The following is a 16,548-nucleotide window of genomic DNA, read 5'->3' as shown; positions in this document are numbered from 1 at the left end:
AATAAAGGTTACAGCGTTCTGTAATACTGCTTAGGAACACGTAGGACTCCTGAATACTTAGAGATAACAGATTGCTTTGGCGCAATCTTTACCAGAGGATAACATATACTAGATTTAGCTTAACTACTGAAAAGGTTAAGACTTTCCAAAGTTTTGATACCCCTGGATCTTTTTCAATTGCGAGAGAGCAAACTGGCACGTATAAATTTAGTCTTAATATATATTAATTGGATATTCTTTTCTCTATAGAAGAATGAGATTACCTCTTCTAGTCTGAAGAGCTTTCCCCCCTTTACATCATGAAATTCTGATTTAACATTTATCTTAAAAAAAAAATGAGTTCTGAGTTGTCACTATGACGAATATTGCCTAAAGGTGTTGACAATACTTGTTGACACGTGGTTGCTGATATCAGGTTGTGGTAGGTGTTATAGTCGGTGATAAAACTATCCTCAAAAGCTTCCGGTCTTCGACCCAATGTGAGAGGAAAGTGGCAAATGGTTCCAGTTCTTAAACTGTCAGACGAGCTCTGCAATACAGCTTTACTTTATCCGGTCAGGTGATGTACTTCCATCCCAACTCTGCCGACAAGCTGCCCTATCCAGAACACTAAATATTGTGTGATACTGGAATCTCCAGGGAAAAATTGTGTTTCAAGCTTTCACAGTTAAATGCCAGACATTAATTAAAGTATGCCAGCCCAGGCTTCAATACAGGTATCCTATATATAGGATCCTGTGCCCCATGATATGAAAATCACAATATTGTAGCTCCGTCTTTTTCAGCTAAGAGATATAGCAGGACTCAATCCGATGATGGTATTTTGGAGAGTGAATAAAAATCTTATCCAACACTCACTTCACTGGCTGGATGTGATGTCACACATAATTAATAGTGTATCAATTTGCATAACTTGGCAATACAATACATTGTCATCTTGACTATGTCCTGCCCTGGTAGGTTTCTTTTGTGTGCACTAGCTATGCTATGCTACCCTGTACCTTTGTATTATTATACTATGCCCTGACCTGGTGATGTTTCTTTTGTATACATACTCAATTATGCTACCTTGTATTTTTGTAGTGAATAGAGGGATTAGGGTTTATGTAAATTGTCCTACATCCTTGGATACTACTTTCCAACATCAACAACAACCAGCATTGACTAAAGTAAAAGTTACTAAAAAAAAACTTTCTAAAATAAACAGCTGACAGATTGACTTCTTCTGTCATACAAATACAAATTAACTAAATTATACTATTCTAATGTGACATCATGTATAGTTAATTCAGCTAAATTAGACCTATATTCTTAGTCTACAATGTTCCTTTATGAGGCAAGTTTCCGTGGCCCAATCGGTTAGCGCGTTCGGCTGTTAACCGAAAGGTTGGTGGTTCAAGCCCACCCGGGAGCGAGCTTGAGTTCTTTTGATAATTTAAATAGTTCATGTATAGTTAATTCAGCTAAATTAGTCCTATATTCTTAGTCTACAATGTTCCTTATTAGGCAAGCTTCCGTGGCGCAATCGGTTAGCGCGTTCGGCTGTTAACCGAAAGGTTGGTGGTTCAAGCCCACCCGGGAGCGAGCTTGAGTTCTTTTGATCATTTAAATAGTTCATATATAGTATATTCAGCTAAATTAGACCCATATTCTTAGTCTACAATGTTCCTTTATTAGGCAAGCTTCCGTGGCGCAATCGGTTAGCGCGTTCGGCTGTTAACCGAAAGGTTGGTGGTTCAAGCCCACCCGGGAGCGAGCTTGAGTTCTTTTGATTTTTTAAATAGTTCATGTATAGTTAATTCAGCTAAATTAGTCCCATATTCTTAGTCTACAATGTTCCTTTCTAAGGCAAGCTTCCGTGGCGCAATCGGTTAGCGCGTTCGGCTGTTAACCGAAAGGTTGGTGGTTCAAGCCCACCCGGGAGCGAGCTTGAGTTCTTTTGATTTTTTAAATAGTTCATGTGTCACCCACAAAAAGAATGCAAGTGGCAATGCGACACATTCGCCTAGCGGCTATCCAAAATCAATATGCAATGTAAAAAAGAAATACTCCAACCAACTAATGATGCAGAACAAGTTTTATAAATTCAACTTCTTAAGTGAATAGGTATTTATTGAGGAGGAACTTTCTCCTTAAAATAATAAAAAAAAGGAACATGCAAAATAAAGGTTACAGCGTTCTGTAATACTGCTTAGGAACACGTAGGACTCCTGAATACTTAGAGATAACAGATTGCTTTGGCGCAATCTTTACCAGAGGATAACATATACTAGATTTAGCTTAACTACTGAAAAGGTTAAGACTTTCCAAAGTTTTGATACCCCTGGATCTTTTTCAATTGCGAGAGAGCAAACTGGCACGTATAAATTTAGTCTTAATATATATTAATTGGATATTCTTTTCTCTATAGAAGAATGAGATTACCTCTTCTAGTCTGAAGAGCTTTCCCCCCTTTACATCATGAAATTCTGATTTAACATTTATCTTAAAAAAAAAATGAGTTCTGAGTTGTCACTATGACGAATATTGCCTAAAGGTGTTGACAATACTTGTTGACACGTGGTTGCTGATATCAGGTTGTGGTAGGTGTTATAGTCGGTGATAAAACTATCCTCAAAAGCTTCCGGTCTTCGACCCAATGTGAGAGGAAAGTGGCAAATGGTTCCAGTTCTTAAACTGTCAGACGAGCTCTGCAATACAGCTTTACTTTATCCGGTCAGGTGATGTACTTCCATCCCAACTCTGCCGACAAGCTGCCCTATCCAGAACACTAAATATTGTGTGATACTGGAATCTCCAGGGAAAAATTGTGTTTCAAGCTTTCACAGTTAAATGCCAGACATTAATTAAAGTATGCCAGCCCAGGCTTCAATACAGGTATCCTATATATAGGATCCTGTGCCCCATGATATGAAAATCACAATATTGTAGCTCCGTCTTTTTCAGCTAAGAGATATAGCAGGACTCAATCCGATGATGGTATTTTGGAGAGTGAATAAAAATCTTATCCAACACTCACTTCACTGGCTGGATGTGATGTCACACATAATTAATAGTGTATCAATTTGCATAACTTGGCAATACAATACATTGTCATCTTGACTATGTCCTGCCCTGGTAGGTTTCTTTTGTGTGCACTAGCTATGCTATGCTACCCTGTACCTTTGTATTATTATACTATGCCCTGACCTGGTGATGTTTCTTTTGTATACATACTCAATTATGCTACCTTGTATTTTTGTAGTGAATAGAGGGATTAGGGTTTATGTAAATTGTCCTACATCCTTGGATACTACTTTCCAACATCAACAACAACCAGCATTGACTAAAGTAAAAGTTACTAAAAAAAAACTTTCTAAAATAAACAGCTGACAGATTGACTTCTTCTGTCATACAAATACAAATTAACTAAATTATACTATTCTAATGTGACATCATGTATAGTTAATTCAGCTAAATTAGACCTATATTCTTAGTCTACAATGTTCCTTTATGAGGCAAGCTTCCGTGGCCCAATCGGTTAGCGCGTTCGGCTGTTAACCGAAAGGTTGGTGGTTCAAGCCCACCCGGGAGCGAGCTTGAGTTCTTTTGATAATTTAAATAGTTCATGTATAGTTAATTCAGCTAAATTAGACCTATATTCTTAGTCTACAATGTTCCTTTATGAGGCAAGCTTCCGTGGCGCAATCGGTTAGCGCGTTCGGCTGTTAACCGAAAGGCTGGTGGTTCAAGCCCACCCGGGAACGAGCTTGAGTTCTTTTGATAATTTAAATAGTTCATGTATAGTTAATTTAGCTAAATCAATCCCATATTCTTAGTCTACAATGTTCCTTTATGAGGCAAGCTTCCGTGGCACAATCGGTTAGCGCGTTCGGCTGTTAACCGAAAGGTTGGTGGTTCAAGCCCACCCGGGAGCGAGCTTGAGTTCTTTTGATCTTTTCAATAGTTAATTTATAGTTAATTCAGCTAAATTAGTCCTATATTCTTAGTCTACAATGTTCCTTTCTAAGGCAAGCTTCCGTGGCCCAATCGGTTAGCGCGTTCGGCTGTTAACCGAAAGGTTGGTGGTTCAAGCCCACCCGGGAGCGAGCTTGAGTTCTTTTGATAATTTAAATAGTTCATGTATAGTTAATTCAGCTAAATTAGACCTATATTCTTAGTCTACAATGTTCCTTTATGAGGCAAGCTTCCGTGGCGCAATCGGTTAGCGCGTTCGGCTGTTAACCGAAAGGTTGGTGGTTCAAGCCCACCCGGGAGCGAGCTTGAGTTCTTTTGATAATTTAAATAGTTCATGTATAGTTAATTCAGCTAAATTAGTCCCATATTCTTAGTCTACAATGTTCCTTTATGAGGCAAGCTTCCGTGGCGCAATCGGTTAGCGCGTTCGGCTGTTAACCGAAAGGTTGGTGGTTCAAGCCCACCCGGGAGCGAGCTTGAGTTCTTTTGATTTTTGAAATAGTTCATGTATAGTTAATTCAGCTAAATTAGTCCCATATTCTTAGTCTACAATGCTCCTTTATGAGGCAAGCTTCCGTGGCGCAATCGGTTAGCGCGTTCGGCTGCCGAAAGGTTGGTGGTTCAAGCCCACCCGGGAGCGAGCTTGAGTTCTTTTGATTTTTTAAATAGTTCATATATAGTTAATTCAGCTTAATTAGCCCCATATTCTTGTCTACAGTGTTCCTTTCTAAGGCAAGCTTCCGTGGCGCAATCGGTTAGCGCGTTCGGCTGTTAACCGAAAGGTTGGTGGTTCAAGCCCACCCGGGAGCGAGCTTGAGTTCTTTTGATAATTTAAAAAGTTCATATATAGTTAGATTTGATTTGATTTGATTTATTTATTTGTTTTTCACGTGTAAATTTACAGTGTGAAGGAAGTCTTCCAAATAGCGTACAACAGCTTAACAAAGTAGAAGACTCCCTGTATTAAGGAAAGAAGAAAAGTATTTACATAACAATACAAAATAGAATAATTCGACATTCAATGAATACTATATATGGTGATAATATTTACGATAATGATTTGTTATCGTGCAAATGAATGGGTGACTTAATAATATCTGGATATAGCGTCTTTGGTCAGATGCTTTTTGAATATTTTACTGGATACTTTGGTTTTGAAGCTCTCTGTTATGGAATTCCATGTCTTTATTGCACGATTTCTAAGACGAAGCCTCCCAATTGATGTTTTATAAGAAAAGAAATGTGCATTATCAGCATTCCGTGTGTTGTGGTGATGTATCACACTGTTACTAGTTAAAAAATCGTGAAATGTGTTTGGCAATAAACCATTCCAGCTAATGATCAGCTAAATCAATCCCATATTCTTAGTCTACAATGTTCCTTTATGAGGCAAGCTTCCGTGGCGCAATCGGTTAGCGCGTTCGGCTGTTAACCGAAAGGTTGGTGGTTCAAGCCCACCCGGGAGCGAGCTTGAGTTCTTTTGATAATTTAAATAGTTCATGTATAGTTAATTTAGCTAAATTAGTCCCATATTCTTAGTCTACAATGTTCCTTTATGAGGCAAGCTTCCGTGGCGCAATCGGTTAGCGCGTTCGGCTGTTAACCGAAAGGTTGGTGGTTCAAGCCCACCCGGGAGCGAGCTTGAGTTCTTTTGATAATTTAAATAGTTCATGTATAGTTAATTTAGCTAAATTAGTCCCATATTCTTAGTCTACAATGTTCCTTTGTAAGGCAAGCTTCCGTGGCGCAATCGGTTAGCGCGTTCGGCTGTTAACCGAAAGGTTGGTGGTTCAAGCCCACCCGGAAACGAGCTTCAGTTCTTTTGATAATTTAAATAGTTCATGTATAGTTAATTCAGCTAAATCAATCCCATATTCTTAGTCTACAATGTTCCTTTGTAAGGCAAGCTTCCGTGGCGCAATCGGTTAGCGCGTTCGGCTGTTAACCGAAAGGTTGGTGGTTCAAGCCCACCCGGGAACGAGCTTCAGTTCTTTTGATAATTTAAATAGTTCATGTATAGTTAATTTAGCTAAATCAATCCCATATTCTTAGTCTACAGTGTTCCTTTGTAAGGCAAGCTTCCGTGGCGCAATCGGTTAGCGCGTTCGGCTGTTAACCGAAAGGTTGGTGGTTCAAGCCCACCCGGGAACGAGCTTCAGTTCTTTTGATAATTTAAATAGTTCATGTATAGTTAATTCAGCTAAATCAATCCCATATTCTTAGTCTACAATGTTCCTTTGTAAGGCAAGCTTCCGTGGCGCAATCGGTTAGCGCGTTCGGCTGTTAACCGAAAGGTTGGTGGTTCAAGCCCACCCGGGAACGAGCTTCAGTTCTTTTGATAATTTAAATAGTTCATGTATAGTTAATTCAGCTAAATCAATCCCATATTCTTAGTCTACAATGTTCCTTTGTAAGGCAAGCTTCCGTGGCGCAATCGGTTAGCGCGTTCGGCTGTTAACCGAAAGGTTGGTGGTTCAAGCCCACCCGGGAACGAGCTTGAGTTCTTTTGATAATTTAAATAGTTCATGTATAGTTAATTCAGCTAAATCAATCCCATATTCTTAGTCTACAATGTTCCTTTATGAGGCAAGCTTCCGTGGCGCAATCGGTTAGCGCGTTCGGCTGTTAACCGAAAGGTTGGTGGTTCAAGCCCACCCGGGAGCGAGCTTGAGTTCTTTTGATCTTTTCAATAATTAATTTATAGTTAATTCAGCTAAATTAGTCCCATATTCTTAGTCTACAGTGTCCCTTTGTAAGGCAAGCTTCCGTGGCGCAATCGGTTAGCGCGTTCGGCTGTTAACCGAAAGGCTGGTGGTTCAAGCCCACCCGGGAACGAGCTTGAGTTCTTTTGATAATTTAAATAGTTCATGTATAGTTAATTTAGCTAAATCAATCCCATATTCTTAGTCTACAATGTTCCTTTATGAGGCAAGCTTCCGTGGCACAATCGGTTAGCGCGTTCGGCTGTTAACCGAAAGGTTGGTGGTTCAAGCCCACCCGGGAGCGAGCTTGAGTTCTTTTGATCTTTTCAATAGTTAATTTATAGTTAATTCAGCTAAATTAGTCCTATATTCTTAGTCTACAATGTTCCTTTCTAAGGCAAGCTTCCGTGGCGCAATCGGTTAGCGCGTTCGGCTGTTAACCGAAAGGTTGGTGGTTCAAGCCCACCCGGGAGCGAGCTTGAGTTCTTTTGATAATTTAAAAAGTTCATATATAGTTAGATTTGATTTGATTTGATTTATTTATTTGTTTTTCACGTGTAAATTTACAGTGTGAAGGAAGTCTTCCAAATAGCGTACAACAGCTTAACAAAGTAGAAGACTCCCTGTATTAAGGAAAGAAGAAAAGTATTTACATAACAATACAAAATAGAATAATTCGACATTCAATGAATACTATATATGGTGATAATATTTACGATAATGATTTGTTATCGTGCAAATGAATGGGTGACTTAATAATATCTGGATATAGCGTCTTTGGTCAGATGCTTTTTGAATATTTTACTGGATACTTTGGTTTTGAAGCTCTCTGTTATGGAATTCCATGTCTTTATTGCACGATTTCTAAGACGAAGCCTCCCAATTGATGTTTTATAAGAAAAGAAATGTGCATTATCAGCATTCCGTGTGTTGTGGTGATGTATCACACTGTTACTAGTTAAAAAATCGTGAAATGTGTTTGGCAATAAACCATTCCAGCTAATGATCAGCTAAATCAATCCCATATTCTTAGTCTACAATGTTCCTTTATGAGGCAAGCTTCCGTGGCGCAATCGGTTAGCGCGTTCGGCTGTTAACCGAAAGGTTGGTGGTTCAAGCCCACCCGGGAGCGAGCTTGAGTTCTTTTGATTTTTTAAATAGTTCATGTATAGTTAATTTAGCTAAATTAGTCCCATATTCTTAGTCTACAATGTTCCTTTATGAGGCAAGCTTCCGTGGCGCAATCGGTTAGCGCGTTCGGCTGTTAACCGAAAGGTTGGTGGTTCAAGCCCACCCGGGAGCGAGCTTGAGTTCTTTTGATAATTTAAATAGTTCATGTATAGTTAATTTAGCTAAATCAATCCCATATTCTTAGTCTACAATGTTCCTTTATGAGGCAAGCTTCCGTGGCGCAATCGGTTAGCGCGTTCGGCTGTTAACCGAAAGGTTGGTGGTTCAAGCCCACCCGGGAGCGAGCTTGAGTTCTTTTGATAATTTAAATAGTTCATGTATAGATAATTTAGCTAAATTAGTCCCATATTCTTAGTCTACAATGTTCCTTTGTAAGGCAAGCTTCCGTGGCGCAATCGGTTAGCGCGTTCGGCTGTTAACCGAAAGGTTGGTGGTTCAAGCCCACCCGGGAGCGAGCTTGAGTTCTTTTGATAATTTAAATAGTTCATGTATAGTTAATTTAGCTAAATTAGTCCCATATTCTTAGTCTACAATGTTCCTTTATGAGGCAAGCTTCCGTGGCGCAATCGGTTAGCGCGTTCGGCTGTTAACCGAAAGGTTGGTGGTTCAAGCCCACCCGGGAGCGAGCTTGAGTTCTTTTGATAATTTAAATAGTTCATGTATAGTTAATTTAGCTAAATTAGTCCCATATTCTTAGTCTACAATGTTCCTTTGTAAGGCAAGCTTCCGTGGCGCAATCGGTTAGCGCGTTCGGCTGTTAACCGAAAGGTTGGTGGTTCAAGCCCACCCGGGAACGAGCTTCAGTTCTTTTGATAATTTAAATAGTTCATGTATAGTTAATTCAGCTAAATCAATCCCATATTCTTAGTCTACAATGTTCCTTTGTAAGGCAAGCTTCCGTGGCGCAATCGGTTAGCGCGTTCGGCTGTTAACCGAAAGGTTGGTGGTTCAAGCCCACCCGGGAACGAGCTTGAGTTCTTTTGATAATTTAAATAGTTCATGTATAGTTAATTTAGCTAAATCAATCCCATATTCTTAGTCTACAGTGTTCCTTTATGAGGCAAGCTTCCGTGGCGCAATCGGTTAGCGCGTTCGGCTGTTAACCGAAAGGTTGATGGTTCAAGCCCACCCGGGAGCGAGCTTGAGTTCTTTTGATCTTTTCAATAGTTAATGTATAGTTAATTCAGCTAAATTAGTCCTATATTCTTAGTCTACAATGTTCCTTATTAGGCAAGCTTCCGTGGCGCAATCGGTTAGCGCGTTCGGCTGTTAACCGAAAGGTTGGTGGTTCAAGCCCACCCGGGAGCGAGCTTGAGTTCTTTTGATAATTTAAATAGTTCATATATAGTATATTCAGCTAAATTAGACCCATATTCTTAGTCTACAATGTTCCTTTATTAGGCAAGCTTCCGTGGCGCAATCGGTTAGCGCGTTCGGCTGTTAACCGAAAGGTTGGTGGTTCAAGCCCACCCGGGAGCGAGCTTGAGTTCTTTTGATTTTTTAAATAGTTCATGTATAGTTAATTCAGCTAAATTAGTCCCATATTCTTAGTCTACAATGTTCCTTTGTAAGGCAAGCTTCCGTGGCGCAATCGGTTAGCGCGTTCGGCTGTTAACCGAAAGGTTGGTGGTTCAAGCCCACCCGGGAGCGAGCTTGAGTTCTTTTGATAATTTAAATAGTTCATGTATAGTTAATTTAGCTAAATTAGTCCCATATTCTTAGTCTACAATGTTCCTTTATGAGGCAAGCTTCCGTGGCGCAATCGGTTAGCGCGTTCGGCTGTTAACCGAAAGGTTGGTGGTTCAAGCCCACCCGGGAGCGAGCTTGAGTTCTTTTGATCTTTTCAATAGTTAATGTATAGTTAATTCAGCTAAATTAGTCCCATATTCTTAGTCTACAATGTTCCTTATTAGGCAAGCTTCCGTGGCGCAATCGGTTAGCGCGTTCGGCTGTTAACCGAAAGGTTGGTGGTTCAAGCCCACCCGGGAGCGAGCTTGAGTTCTTTTGATCATTTAAATAGTTCATATATAGTATATTCAGCTAAATTAGACCCATATTCTTAGTCTACAATGTTCCTTTATTAGGCAAGCTTCCGTGGCGCAATCGGTTAGCGCGTTCGGCTGTTAACCGAAAGGTTGGTGGTTCAAGCCCACCCGGGAGCGAGCTTGAGTTCTTTTGATTTTTTAAATAGTTCATGTATAGTTAATTCAGCTAAATTAGTCCCATATTCTTAGTCTACAATGTTCCTTTGTAAGGCAAGCTTCCGTGGCGCAATCGGTTAGCGCGTTCGGCTGTTAACCGAAAGGTTGGTGGTTCAAGCCCACCCGGGAACGAGCTTCAGTTCTTTTGATTTTTTAAATAGTTCATGTATAGTTAATTCAGCTAAATTAGTCCCATATTCTTAGTCTACAATGTTCCTTTGTAAGGCAAGCTTCCGTGGCGCAATCGGTTAGCGCGTTCGGCTGTTAACCGAAAGGTTGGTGGTTCAAGCCCACCCGGGAGCGAGCTTGAGTTCTTTTGATCTTTTCAATAGTTAATGTATAGTTAATTCAGCTAAATTAGTCCTATATTCTTAGTCTACAATGTTCCTTATTAGGCAAGCTTCCGTGGCGCAATCGGTTAGCGCGTTCGGCTGTTAACCGAAAGGTTGGTGGTTCAAGCCCACCCGGGAGCGAGCTTGAGTTCTTTTGATCATTTAAATAGTTCATATATAGTATATTCAGCTAAATTAGACCCATATTCTTAGTCTACAATGTTCCTTTATTAGGCAAGCTTCCGTGGCGCAATCGGTTAGCGCGTTCGGCTGTTAACCGAAAGGTTGGTGGTTCAAGCCCACCCGGGAGCGAGCTTGAGTTCTTTTGATAATTTAAATAGTTCATGTATAGTTAATTTAGCTAAATCAATCCCATATTCTTAGTCTACAATGTTCCTTTATGAGGCAAGCTTCCGTGGCGCAATCGGTTAGCGCGTTCGGCTGTTAACCGAAAGGTTGGTGGTTCAAGCCCACCCGGGAGCGAGCTTGAGTTCTTTTGATCTTTTCAATAGTTAATTTATAGTTAATTCAGCTAAATTAGTCCTATATTCTTAGTCTACAATGTTCCTTTCTAAGGCAAGCTTCCGTGGCGCAATCGGTTAGCGCGTTCGGCTGTTAACCGAAAGGTTGGTGGTTCAAGCCCACCCGGGAGCGAGCTTGAGTTCTTTTGATAATTTAAATAGTTCATGTATAGTTAATTCAGCTAAATTAGACCTATATTCTTAGTCTACAATGTTCCTTTATGAGGCAAGCTTCCGTGGCGCAATCGGTTAGCGCGTTCGGCTGTTAACCGAAAGGTTGGTGGTTCAAGCCCACCCGGGAGCGAGCTTGAGTTCTTTTGATAATTTAAATAGTTCATGTATAGTTAATTCAGCTAAATTAGACCTATATTCTTAGTCTACAATGTTCCTTTCTAAGGCAAGCTTCCGTGGCGCAATCGGTTAGCGCGTTCGGCTGTTAACCGAAAGGTTGGTGGTTCAAGCCCACCCGGGAGCGAGCTTGAGTTCTTTTCATAATTTAAATAGTTCATGTATAGTTAATTCAGCTAAATTAGACCTATATTCTTAGTCTACAATGTTCCTTTATGAGGCAAGCTTCCGTGGCGCAATCGGTTAGCGCGTTCGGCTGTTAACCGAAAGGTTGGTGGTTCAAGCCCACCCGGGAGCGAGCTTGAGTTCTTTTGATAATTTAAATAGTTCATGTATAGTTAATTCAGCTAAATTAGACCTATATTCTTAGTCTACAATGTTCCTTTCTAAGGCAAGCTTCCGTGGCGCAATCGGTTAGCGCGTTCGGCTGTTAACCGAAAGGTTGGTGGTTCAAGCCCACCCGGGAGCGAGCTTGAGTTCTTTTGATAATTTAAATAGTTCGTGTATAGTTAATTCAGCTAAATTAGACCCATATTCTTAGTCTACAGTTTTCCTTTCTAAGGCAAGCTTCCGTGGCGTAATCGGTTAGCGCGTTCGGCTGTTAACCGAAAGGTTGGTGGTTCAAGCCCACCCGGGAGCGAGCTTGAGTTCTTTTGATCTTTTAAAAAGTTCAAGTATAGTTAATTCAGCTAAATTAGTCCCATATTCTAAGTCTACAATGTTCCTTTATTAGGCAAGCTTCCGTGGCGCAATCGGTTAGCGCGTTCGGCTGTTAACCGAAAGGTTGGTGGTTCAAGCCCACCCGGGAGCGAGCTTGAGTTCTTTTGATTTTTTATATAGTTCATGTATAGTTTATTTATCTATTTGATTTGATTTATTTGTTTGTTTTTCACGTGTAAATTTACAGTGTGAAGGAAGTCTTCCAAAAAGCGTACAACAGCTTAACAAAGTAGAAGACTCCCTGTATTAAGGAAAGAAGAAAAGTATTTACATAACAATACAAAATAGAATAATTCGACAATCTAAATCAATCCCATATTCTTAGTCTACAATGCTCCTTTATGAGGCAAGCTTCCGTGGCGCAATCAGTTAGCGCGTTCGGCTGCCGAAAGGTTGGTGGTTCAAGCCCACCCGGGAGCGAGCTTGAGTTCTTTTGATTTTTTAAATAGTTCATATATAGTTTATTTAGTTTATTCAGCTAAATAAATCCCATATTCTTAGTCTATGTTCCTTTGTAAGGCAAGCTTCCGTGGCGCAATCAGTTAGCGCGTTCGGCTGCCGAAAGGTTGGTGGTTCAAGCCCACCCGGGAGCGAGCTTGAGTTCTTTTGATTTTTTTAAATAGTTCATATATAGTTTATTCAGCTAAATCAATCCCATGTTCTTAGTCTACAATGTTCCTTTCTAAGGAAAGCTTCCGTGGCGCAATCGGTTAGCGCGTTCGGCTGTTAACCGAAAGGTTGGTGGTTCAAGCCCACCCGGGAGCGAGCTTGAGTTCTTTTGATTTTTTAAATAGTTCATGTATAGTTAATTCAGCTAAATTAGTCCCATATTCTTAGTCTATAATGTTCCTTTCTAAGGCAAGCTTCCGTGGCGCAATCGGTTAGCGCGTTCGGCTGTTAACCGAAAGGTTGGTGGTTCAAGCCCACCCGGGAGCGAGCTTGAGTTCTTTTGATTTTTTAAATAGTTCATGTATAGTTAATTCGGCTTAATTAGTCCCATATTCTTAGTCTACAATGTTCCTTTGTAAGGCAAGCTTCCGTGGCGCAATCGGTTAGCGCGTTCGGCTGTTCAAGCCCCCCCCCCCCCCCCCCGAGAGCGAGCATGAGTTCTTTTTAAACTTGGAAAGCTCATATCCAGTTAATTCAGCTAAAATAATACCATGTTCTAAGCCTAAAATGTTGCTTTATGAGGCAAGCTTCAGTGGCGCAATCGGTTACCGAACGAGTTCGGCTGACTTAAGAAATTTATGTTACATTTTCTTAATAAGAAGAAAATATGAAGCTTGGATTTGGTATTTTGAAGTGGATCCTCAGGCTAAATCTTTATACTATACAACATATTGCCAGAGAACTGCTTCTTGCTTGGAATAATATTACACAGGGCTATTCTGTAGAACCTATCACACGAGAGGAGATGCTTATCCAATCAATTTTCCATAACCCTCTCTTACGCGATAAGAACGGTGAAACTCTTTTTAACAGCATTGTTATTGATGGGGTATAATAATGGTTGGTGACCTTATGTATGAGGTCGTCCCAACACAACTGCCATTAGAAGCTGTTTGTGAATGCATAACACTTACTAATATCAATAATCCCATTTCCTAGAATGAAGTACAAACGATGATTTCTATGATAATGAATGTATTACCCGAGAACTGGTTGACAGAGATCTATTCATCCGACAGGGTGGTATCTACACAATCCGACTTATATACGCAATTCATTTTCGATGTGGTTGTGAAACTATTGATGGTGCTGTATTAACTTGTAAACAGGCATCTGACCTATTACGTACTTCCTAAAGGTGAAATTTATTGGAAGAAAACTTGTGCAGATCTATCTTTTGAAACTAGGTGGGAAAATGTCTTTAAAACGCCTAAGAGTAATACAGATGCTGAAATCGATTATAAAATAATGCGTAATATTTTATTTACTAATGAGAAATTGTATAAATTCAAAATGATTTATTCTCCTCTTTTTACATTTTGCAGAAGTTAGATTGAAACAATACATCACCTTTTTATAAATTGCCCTAAAATATTACCCCTTTGGGAAGATTTAACCAACAAACTAACAAAACCACATTTTATTGACAGCCATTATCATTGGACCTAAGGAACATTATTTGGTCTGGGTCTTAATGCAAAAAATCAAGATGGTATCATTTTTGACTATATACTAAACTGTATCTGTACCATGGAAAAGCCGTAATGAAATTATTTATTATGGTGGTACTTTTAATATTACAGCATATTTTCATATTTCTCTAAAGAAGAAGTTACGTCTTGAATATGAGGTTAACATGAGCCATAACAATTTAGATCAATGATTTTTAGCTTTTTGGAAAATGTAATATTCTACTTTTAGTCGGCAAAGATTATACTTGCCAGTACCATTTAGATGGAGCAATTTAGGTTTTGAACCGACTAACTGTATGATAAGTTGTAAAGTAAGTTGGCCTGACGTTTCGATCCTAGCAGGATCTTCTTCAGAGGCTAAATGATAAATTACAGTAACAGAAGGGACAAAAACATGCACAGAATACAGACAATTAGTTAATGAGCACGGTGAATTGATATAGATGTAAAGGGATTAGTAGACAAGGGATGGAGAGAAGAAAGCAACAGGGGAAAAGGAGAGGTAGGAGATAAACAGTGAAGGGACAAAGAGATGATAAGTTGTAATTATTTACCAATGCCTGTATACACATATTTAAGTAGGACTATATCAGTAAGAATTAAGCCTAGTATTAATTCAATGAATTAATTCAAGAAATATTAAAAGTATAACGGTAGTACAGAATATCTTATTCATAATAATAACAGAAACAGTCAATCTATGTTCATTAATCTTGTCAGTGAGGAAGAACTTACAACAGTTGCTATTTCCAGCATGAAACCAAAAAAAAAGCAGCTGGATATGACGATTTTAAACCAGATATAATAAGAAATGTTATTCACTTTATCGCCAAACCATTGACTTATATTTGTAATTTATCTTTTACTTCTGGTACATTTCCATATAAACTAAAGATTGCTAAAGTTATACAAATTTTCAAAACAGGTGAACAAGATGTGTATAAAAATTACCTCCTATTTCTTTATTATCATGTTTTTCAAAACTTATATATTGAAAGCCTTATGTACAATCGTATCTTTAATTTTCTAACCAAGTATAATATCCTGTGCAATGAACAATATGGCTTCCCGCCCAAAGCACTCTACAGAATTTGCTCTGGCAAATGCTATTGAAAAACTATGTACTAGTCTTGATAATAAAAAAAATAAGTATTGGAGTGTTTCTTGATCTCTCCAAAGCATTTGATACTATTGACCATACCATTTTGCTAAGTAAATTATCGTTTAATGGTGTAAGGGGAACAACCCTTGACTGGTTAAGCAGTCATTTACCCAATAGATATCAATATATATACATCATATAAAAACTCAAATTCCGAACAAGCTGTAACCCGTTGTGGTGTTCCACATGGCTCAATATTAGGACCACTGTTATTCATAATATATGTCAACGACATTTGCCAAGTGTCAAAGATTGTTAATACTATTTACGAACGAGTACATAGATTACATGATACCTTCTCTATACTGAACTAAATAAATTTGCTGATTGGTTTGCTGCTAATAAGTTATCAACCTAATGCAGACAAAACTAATTATATCGTATTTAATGGAAGAAGAACAATTAATTGGAATAATGATACTAATGGACGGTATAGTAATTAAACGAGTATCAACTACTAAATTTCTAGTAATAATATAGTATAATATTGATTGTAAACTTTCATGGAGTGACCATATTACAAAAGTTTGTACCAGCGTTGCAAGAGGTGTAGGTATTTTAGCAAAGCTAAAACATTTCTTCTCCAAGAATATGCTCAGAATGCTTTATCAAACTTTAATAGCACCACATCTATATTACTGCTTGATTATCTGGTCTGGTACAAGTATTTTTCAATTAATTAGAGTGCAATACGAAATATTTCTCACGCAGCACCACGTGAACATACGAGCCCCCTCTTTAAGAAACTAAATTTATTGAAACTAGATGGCATAATAAAAGTTAATATTGCGACATTTACATACAAGGCTTGGGATGGATTATTACCAATCAGTTTTCGAAACTTTATACATAGCAACAGAGATTTCCATAATTATAATACAAGAACGGTTAGCAACGCACATTGTAACTCATATAATACGCGTACTGGTATGTTAAGCCTCAGAAACCGTGCAACCAAAATATGGAACTCAATAGCTTTAAAAACTAAGAAAACAAGCTCCATATTTAGAAAACGTCTTTCCAAAGAAAGCATTATTTCTTATTAAGTTTGATCTAGTTGCATAGGGGCAGAGTTACAGAGTTTGCATATATATAGTTGTAACCGATACGTATTATTTATTATTATTATTATTAATATTTTCACTATTTTCTCTCTTTTCTTGGGAGTCTTCTGTTTTCTTAAGCCAGTATAGGCTTTGCAAAAACACTTCCAATTCACATTGTAATATTTATGTGAAGAAAACTACTAAATGTAATGAAATTAGCAGTGGTT

The 16,548-nt window shown here is 38.8% G+C and overlaps 44 non-coding genes across 44 annotated transcripts; all 44 read left to right on the top strand.

The window, feature by feature from the left end:
• The first annotated feature begins 1,510 nt into the window (after nt 1-1,510).
• Trnan-guu (transfer RNA asparagine (anticodon GUU)) lies at nt 1,511-1,584 on the top strand. Its single transcript has one exon. It is a non-coding gene; the product is annotated as a tRNA-Asn (tRNA).
• Nucleotides 1,585-1,681: 97 nt separating this feature from the next.
• Nucleotides 1,682-1,755, top strand: Trnan-guu (transfer RNA asparagine (anticodon GUU)). The gene has a single exon. It is a non-coding gene; the product is annotated as a tRNA-Asn (tRNA).
• A 97-nt stretch (nt 1,756-1,852) lies between these two features.
• Trnan-guu (transfer RNA asparagine (anticodon GUU)) lies at nt 1,853-1,926 on the top strand. The gene has a single exon. It is a non-coding gene; the product is annotated as a tRNA-Asn (tRNA).
• A 1,746-nt stretch (nt 1,927-3,672) lies between these two features.
• Nucleotides 3,673-3,746, top strand: Trnan-guu (transfer RNA asparagine (anticodon GUU)). The gene has a single exon. It is a non-coding gene; the product is annotated as a tRNA-Asn (tRNA).
• A 439-nt stretch (nt 3,747-4,185) lies between these two features.
• Trnan-guu (transfer RNA asparagine (anticodon GUU)) lies at nt 4,186-4,259 on the top strand. The gene has a single exon. It is a non-coding gene; the product is annotated as a tRNA-Asn (tRNA).
• A 97-nt stretch (nt 4,260-4,356) lies between these two features.
• Trnan-guu (transfer RNA asparagine (anticodon GUU)) lies at nt 4,357-4,430 on the top strand. Its single transcript has one exon. It is a non-coding gene; the product is annotated as a tRNA-Asn (tRNA).
• Nucleotides 4,431-4,693: 263 nt separating this feature from the next.
• Trnan-guu (transfer RNA asparagine (anticodon GUU)) lies at nt 4,694-4,767 on the top strand. The gene has a single exon. It is a non-coding gene; the product is annotated as a tRNA-Asn (tRNA).
• Nucleotides 4,768-5,350: 583 nt separating this feature from the next.
• On the top strand, nt 5,351-5,424 carry Trnan-guu (transfer RNA asparagine (anticodon GUU)). The gene has a single exon. It is a non-coding gene; the product is annotated as a tRNA-Asn (tRNA).
• A 97-nt stretch (nt 5,425-5,521) lies between these two features.
• Nucleotides 5,522-5,595, top strand: Trnan-guu (transfer RNA asparagine (anticodon GUU)). Its single transcript has one exon. It is a non-coding gene; the product is annotated as a tRNA-Asn (tRNA).
• A 97-nt stretch (nt 5,596-5,692) lies between these two features.
• Trnan-guu (transfer RNA asparagine (anticodon GUU)) lies at nt 5,693-5,766 on the top strand. Its single transcript has one exon. It is a non-coding gene; the product is annotated as a tRNA-Asn (tRNA).
• A 97-nt stretch (nt 5,767-5,863) lies between these two features.
• Nucleotides 5,864-5,937, top strand: Trnan-guu (transfer RNA asparagine (anticodon GUU)). The gene has a single exon. It is a non-coding gene; the product is annotated as a tRNA-Asn (tRNA).
• Nucleotides 5,938-6,034: 97 nt separating this feature from the next.
• On the top strand, nt 6,035-6,108 carry Trnan-guu (transfer RNA asparagine (anticodon GUU)). Its single transcript has one exon. It is a non-coding gene; the product is annotated as a tRNA-Asn (tRNA).
• Nucleotides 6,109-6,205: 97 nt separating this feature from the next.
• Trnan-guu (transfer RNA asparagine (anticodon GUU)) lies at nt 6,206-6,279 on the top strand. Its single transcript has one exon. It is a non-coding gene; the product is annotated as a tRNA-Asn (tRNA).
• Nucleotides 6,280-6,376: 97 nt separating this feature from the next.
• On the top strand, nt 6,377-6,450 carry Trnan-guu (transfer RNA asparagine (anticodon GUU)). Its single transcript has one exon. It is a non-coding gene; the product is annotated as a tRNA-Asn (tRNA).
• A 97-nt stretch (nt 6,451-6,547) lies between these two features.
• On the top strand, nt 6,548-6,621 carry Trnan-guu (transfer RNA asparagine (anticodon GUU)). Its single transcript has one exon. It is a non-coding gene; the product is annotated as a tRNA-Asn (tRNA).
• Nucleotides 6,622-6,718: 97 nt separating this feature from the next.
• On the top strand, nt 6,719-6,792 carry Trnan-guu (transfer RNA asparagine (anticodon GUU)). The gene has a single exon. It is a non-coding gene; the product is annotated as a tRNA-Asn (tRNA).
• Nucleotides 6,793-7,060: 268 nt separating this feature from the next.
• On the top strand, nt 7,061-7,134 carry Trnan-guu (transfer RNA asparagine (anticodon GUU)). Its single transcript has one exon. It is a non-coding gene; the product is annotated as a tRNA-Asn (tRNA).
• A 583-nt stretch (nt 7,135-7,717) lies between these two features.
• Trnan-guu (transfer RNA asparagine (anticodon GUU)) lies at nt 7,718-7,791 on the top strand. Its single transcript has one exon. It is a non-coding gene; the product is annotated as a tRNA-Asn (tRNA).
• A 97-nt stretch (nt 7,792-7,888) lies between these two features.
• Trnan-guu (transfer RNA asparagine (anticodon GUU)) lies at nt 7,889-7,962 on the top strand. Its single transcript has one exon. It is a non-coding gene; the product is annotated as a tRNA-Asn (tRNA).
• A 97-nt stretch (nt 7,963-8,059) lies between these two features.
• Nucleotides 8,060-8,133, top strand: Trnan-guu (transfer RNA asparagine (anticodon GUU)). Its single transcript has one exon. It is a non-coding gene; the product is annotated as a tRNA-Asn (tRNA).
• A 97-nt stretch (nt 8,134-8,230) lies between these two features.
• Trnan-guu (transfer RNA asparagine (anticodon GUU)) lies at nt 8,231-8,304 on the top strand. Its single transcript has one exon. It is a non-coding gene; the product is annotated as a tRNA-Asn (tRNA).
• Nucleotides 8,305-8,401: 97 nt separating this feature from the next.
• Trnan-guu (transfer RNA asparagine (anticodon GUU)) lies at nt 8,402-8,475 on the top strand. Its single transcript has one exon. It is a non-coding gene; the product is annotated as a tRNA-Asn (tRNA).
• Nucleotides 8,476-8,572: 97 nt separating this feature from the next.
• On the top strand, nt 8,573-8,646 carry Trnan-guu (transfer RNA asparagine (anticodon GUU)). The gene has a single exon. It is a non-coding gene; the product is annotated as a tRNA-Asn (tRNA).
• A 97-nt stretch (nt 8,647-8,743) lies between these two features.
• Trnan-guu (transfer RNA asparagine (anticodon GUU)) lies at nt 8,744-8,817 on the top strand. The gene has a single exon. It is a non-coding gene; the product is annotated as a tRNA-Asn (tRNA).
• Nucleotides 8,818-9,084: 267 nt separating this feature from the next.
• Trnan-guu (transfer RNA asparagine (anticodon GUU)) lies at nt 9,085-9,158 on the top strand. The gene has a single exon. It is a non-coding gene; the product is annotated as a tRNA-Asn (tRNA).
• A 97-nt stretch (nt 9,159-9,255) lies between these two features.
• Trnan-guu (transfer RNA asparagine (anticodon GUU)) lies at nt 9,256-9,329 on the top strand. The gene has a single exon. It is a non-coding gene; the product is annotated as a tRNA-Asn (tRNA).
• A 97-nt stretch (nt 9,330-9,426) lies between these two features.
• Trnan-guu (transfer RNA asparagine (anticodon GUU)) lies at nt 9,427-9,500 on the top strand. Its single transcript has one exon. It is a non-coding gene; the product is annotated as a tRNA-Asn (tRNA).
• Nucleotides 9,501-9,597: 97 nt separating this feature from the next.
• Trnan-guu (transfer RNA asparagine (anticodon GUU)) lies at nt 9,598-9,671 on the top strand. Its single transcript has one exon. It is a non-coding gene; the product is annotated as a tRNA-Asn (tRNA).
• Nucleotides 9,672-9,767: 96 nt separating this feature from the next.
• Trnan-guu (transfer RNA asparagine (anticodon GUU)) lies at nt 9,768-9,841 on the top strand. Its single transcript has one exon. It is a non-coding gene; the product is annotated as a tRNA-Asn (tRNA).
• Nucleotides 9,842-9,938: 97 nt separating this feature from the next.
• Nucleotides 9,939-10,012, top strand: Trnan-guu (transfer RNA asparagine (anticodon GUU)). The gene has a single exon. It is a non-coding gene; the product is annotated as a tRNA-Asn (tRNA).
• Nucleotides 10,013-10,109: 97 nt separating this feature from the next.
• Trnan-guu (transfer RNA asparagine (anticodon GUU)) lies at nt 10,110-10,183 on the top strand. The gene has a single exon. It is a non-coding gene; the product is annotated as a tRNA-Asn (tRNA).
• Nucleotides 10,184-10,280: 97 nt separating this feature from the next.
• On the top strand, nt 10,281-10,354 carry Trnan-guu (transfer RNA asparagine (anticodon GUU)). Its single transcript has one exon. It is a non-coding gene; the product is annotated as a tRNA-Asn (tRNA).
• Nucleotides 10,355-10,450: 96 nt separating this feature from the next.
• On the top strand, nt 10,451-10,524 carry Trnan-guu (transfer RNA asparagine (anticodon GUU)). The gene has a single exon. It is a non-coding gene; the product is annotated as a tRNA-Asn (tRNA).
• Nucleotides 10,525-10,621: 97 nt separating this feature from the next.
• Trnan-guu (transfer RNA asparagine (anticodon GUU)) lies at nt 10,622-10,695 on the top strand. The gene has a single exon. It is a non-coding gene; the product is annotated as a tRNA-Asn (tRNA).
• Nucleotides 10,696-10,792: 97 nt separating this feature from the next.
• Nucleotides 10,793-10,866, top strand: Trnan-guu (transfer RNA asparagine (anticodon GUU)). Its single transcript has one exon. It is a non-coding gene; the product is annotated as a tRNA-Asn (tRNA).
• A 97-nt stretch (nt 10,867-10,963) lies between these two features.
• Nucleotides 10,964-11,037, top strand: Trnan-guu (transfer RNA asparagine (anticodon GUU)). Its single transcript has one exon. It is a non-coding gene; the product is annotated as a tRNA-Asn (tRNA).
• Nucleotides 11,038-11,134: 97 nt separating this feature from the next.
• On the top strand, nt 11,135-11,208 carry Trnan-guu (transfer RNA asparagine (anticodon GUU)). The gene has a single exon. It is a non-coding gene; the product is annotated as a tRNA-Asn (tRNA).
• A 97-nt stretch (nt 11,209-11,305) lies between these two features.
• Trnan-guu (transfer RNA asparagine (anticodon GUU)) lies at nt 11,306-11,379 on the top strand. The gene has a single exon. It is a non-coding gene; the product is annotated as a tRNA-Asn (tRNA).
• A 97-nt stretch (nt 11,380-11,476) lies between these two features.
• On the top strand, nt 11,477-11,550 carry Trnan-guu (transfer RNA asparagine (anticodon GUU)). Its single transcript has one exon. It is a non-coding gene; the product is annotated as a tRNA-Asn (tRNA).
• A 97-nt stretch (nt 11,551-11,647) lies between these two features.
• On the top strand, nt 11,648-11,721 carry Trnan-guu (transfer RNA asparagine (anticodon GUU)). The gene has a single exon. It is a non-coding gene; the product is annotated as a tRNA-Asn (tRNA).
• Nucleotides 11,722-11,818: 97 nt separating this feature from the next.
• Trnan-guu (transfer RNA asparagine (anticodon GUU)) lies at nt 11,819-11,892 on the top strand. Its single transcript has one exon. It is a non-coding gene; the product is annotated as a tRNA-Asn (tRNA).
• A 97-nt stretch (nt 11,893-11,989) lies between these two features.
• Trnan-guu (transfer RNA asparagine (anticodon GUU)) lies at nt 11,990-12,063 on the top strand. Its single transcript has one exon. It is a non-coding gene; the product is annotated as a tRNA-Asn (tRNA).
• A 600-nt stretch (nt 12,064-12,663) lies between these two features.
• Trnan-guu (transfer RNA asparagine (anticodon GUU)) lies at nt 12,664-12,737 on the top strand. Its single transcript has one exon. It is a non-coding gene; the product is annotated as a tRNA-Asn (tRNA).
• Nucleotides 12,738-12,834: 97 nt separating this feature from the next.
• Trnan-guu (transfer RNA asparagine (anticodon GUU)) lies at nt 12,835-12,908 on the top strand. The gene has a single exon. It is a non-coding gene; the product is annotated as a tRNA-Asn (tRNA).
• Nucleotides 12,909-16,548: the final 3,640 nt, after the last annotated feature.

This window comes from Apostichopus japonicus, chromosome 4 (genome assembly GCF_037975245.1).
Source record: "Apostichopus japonicus isolate 1M-3 chromosome 4, ASM3797524v1, whole genome shotgun sequence".
Classification (NCBI taxonomy): domain Eukaryota; kingdom Metazoa; phylum Echinodermata; class Holothuroidea; order Aspidochirotida; family Stichopodidae; genus Apostichopus; species Apostichopus japonicus.
Note: the sequence above shows the minus strand (reverse complement) of the source record. Positions and strands in the feature narration are given on the sequence as shown.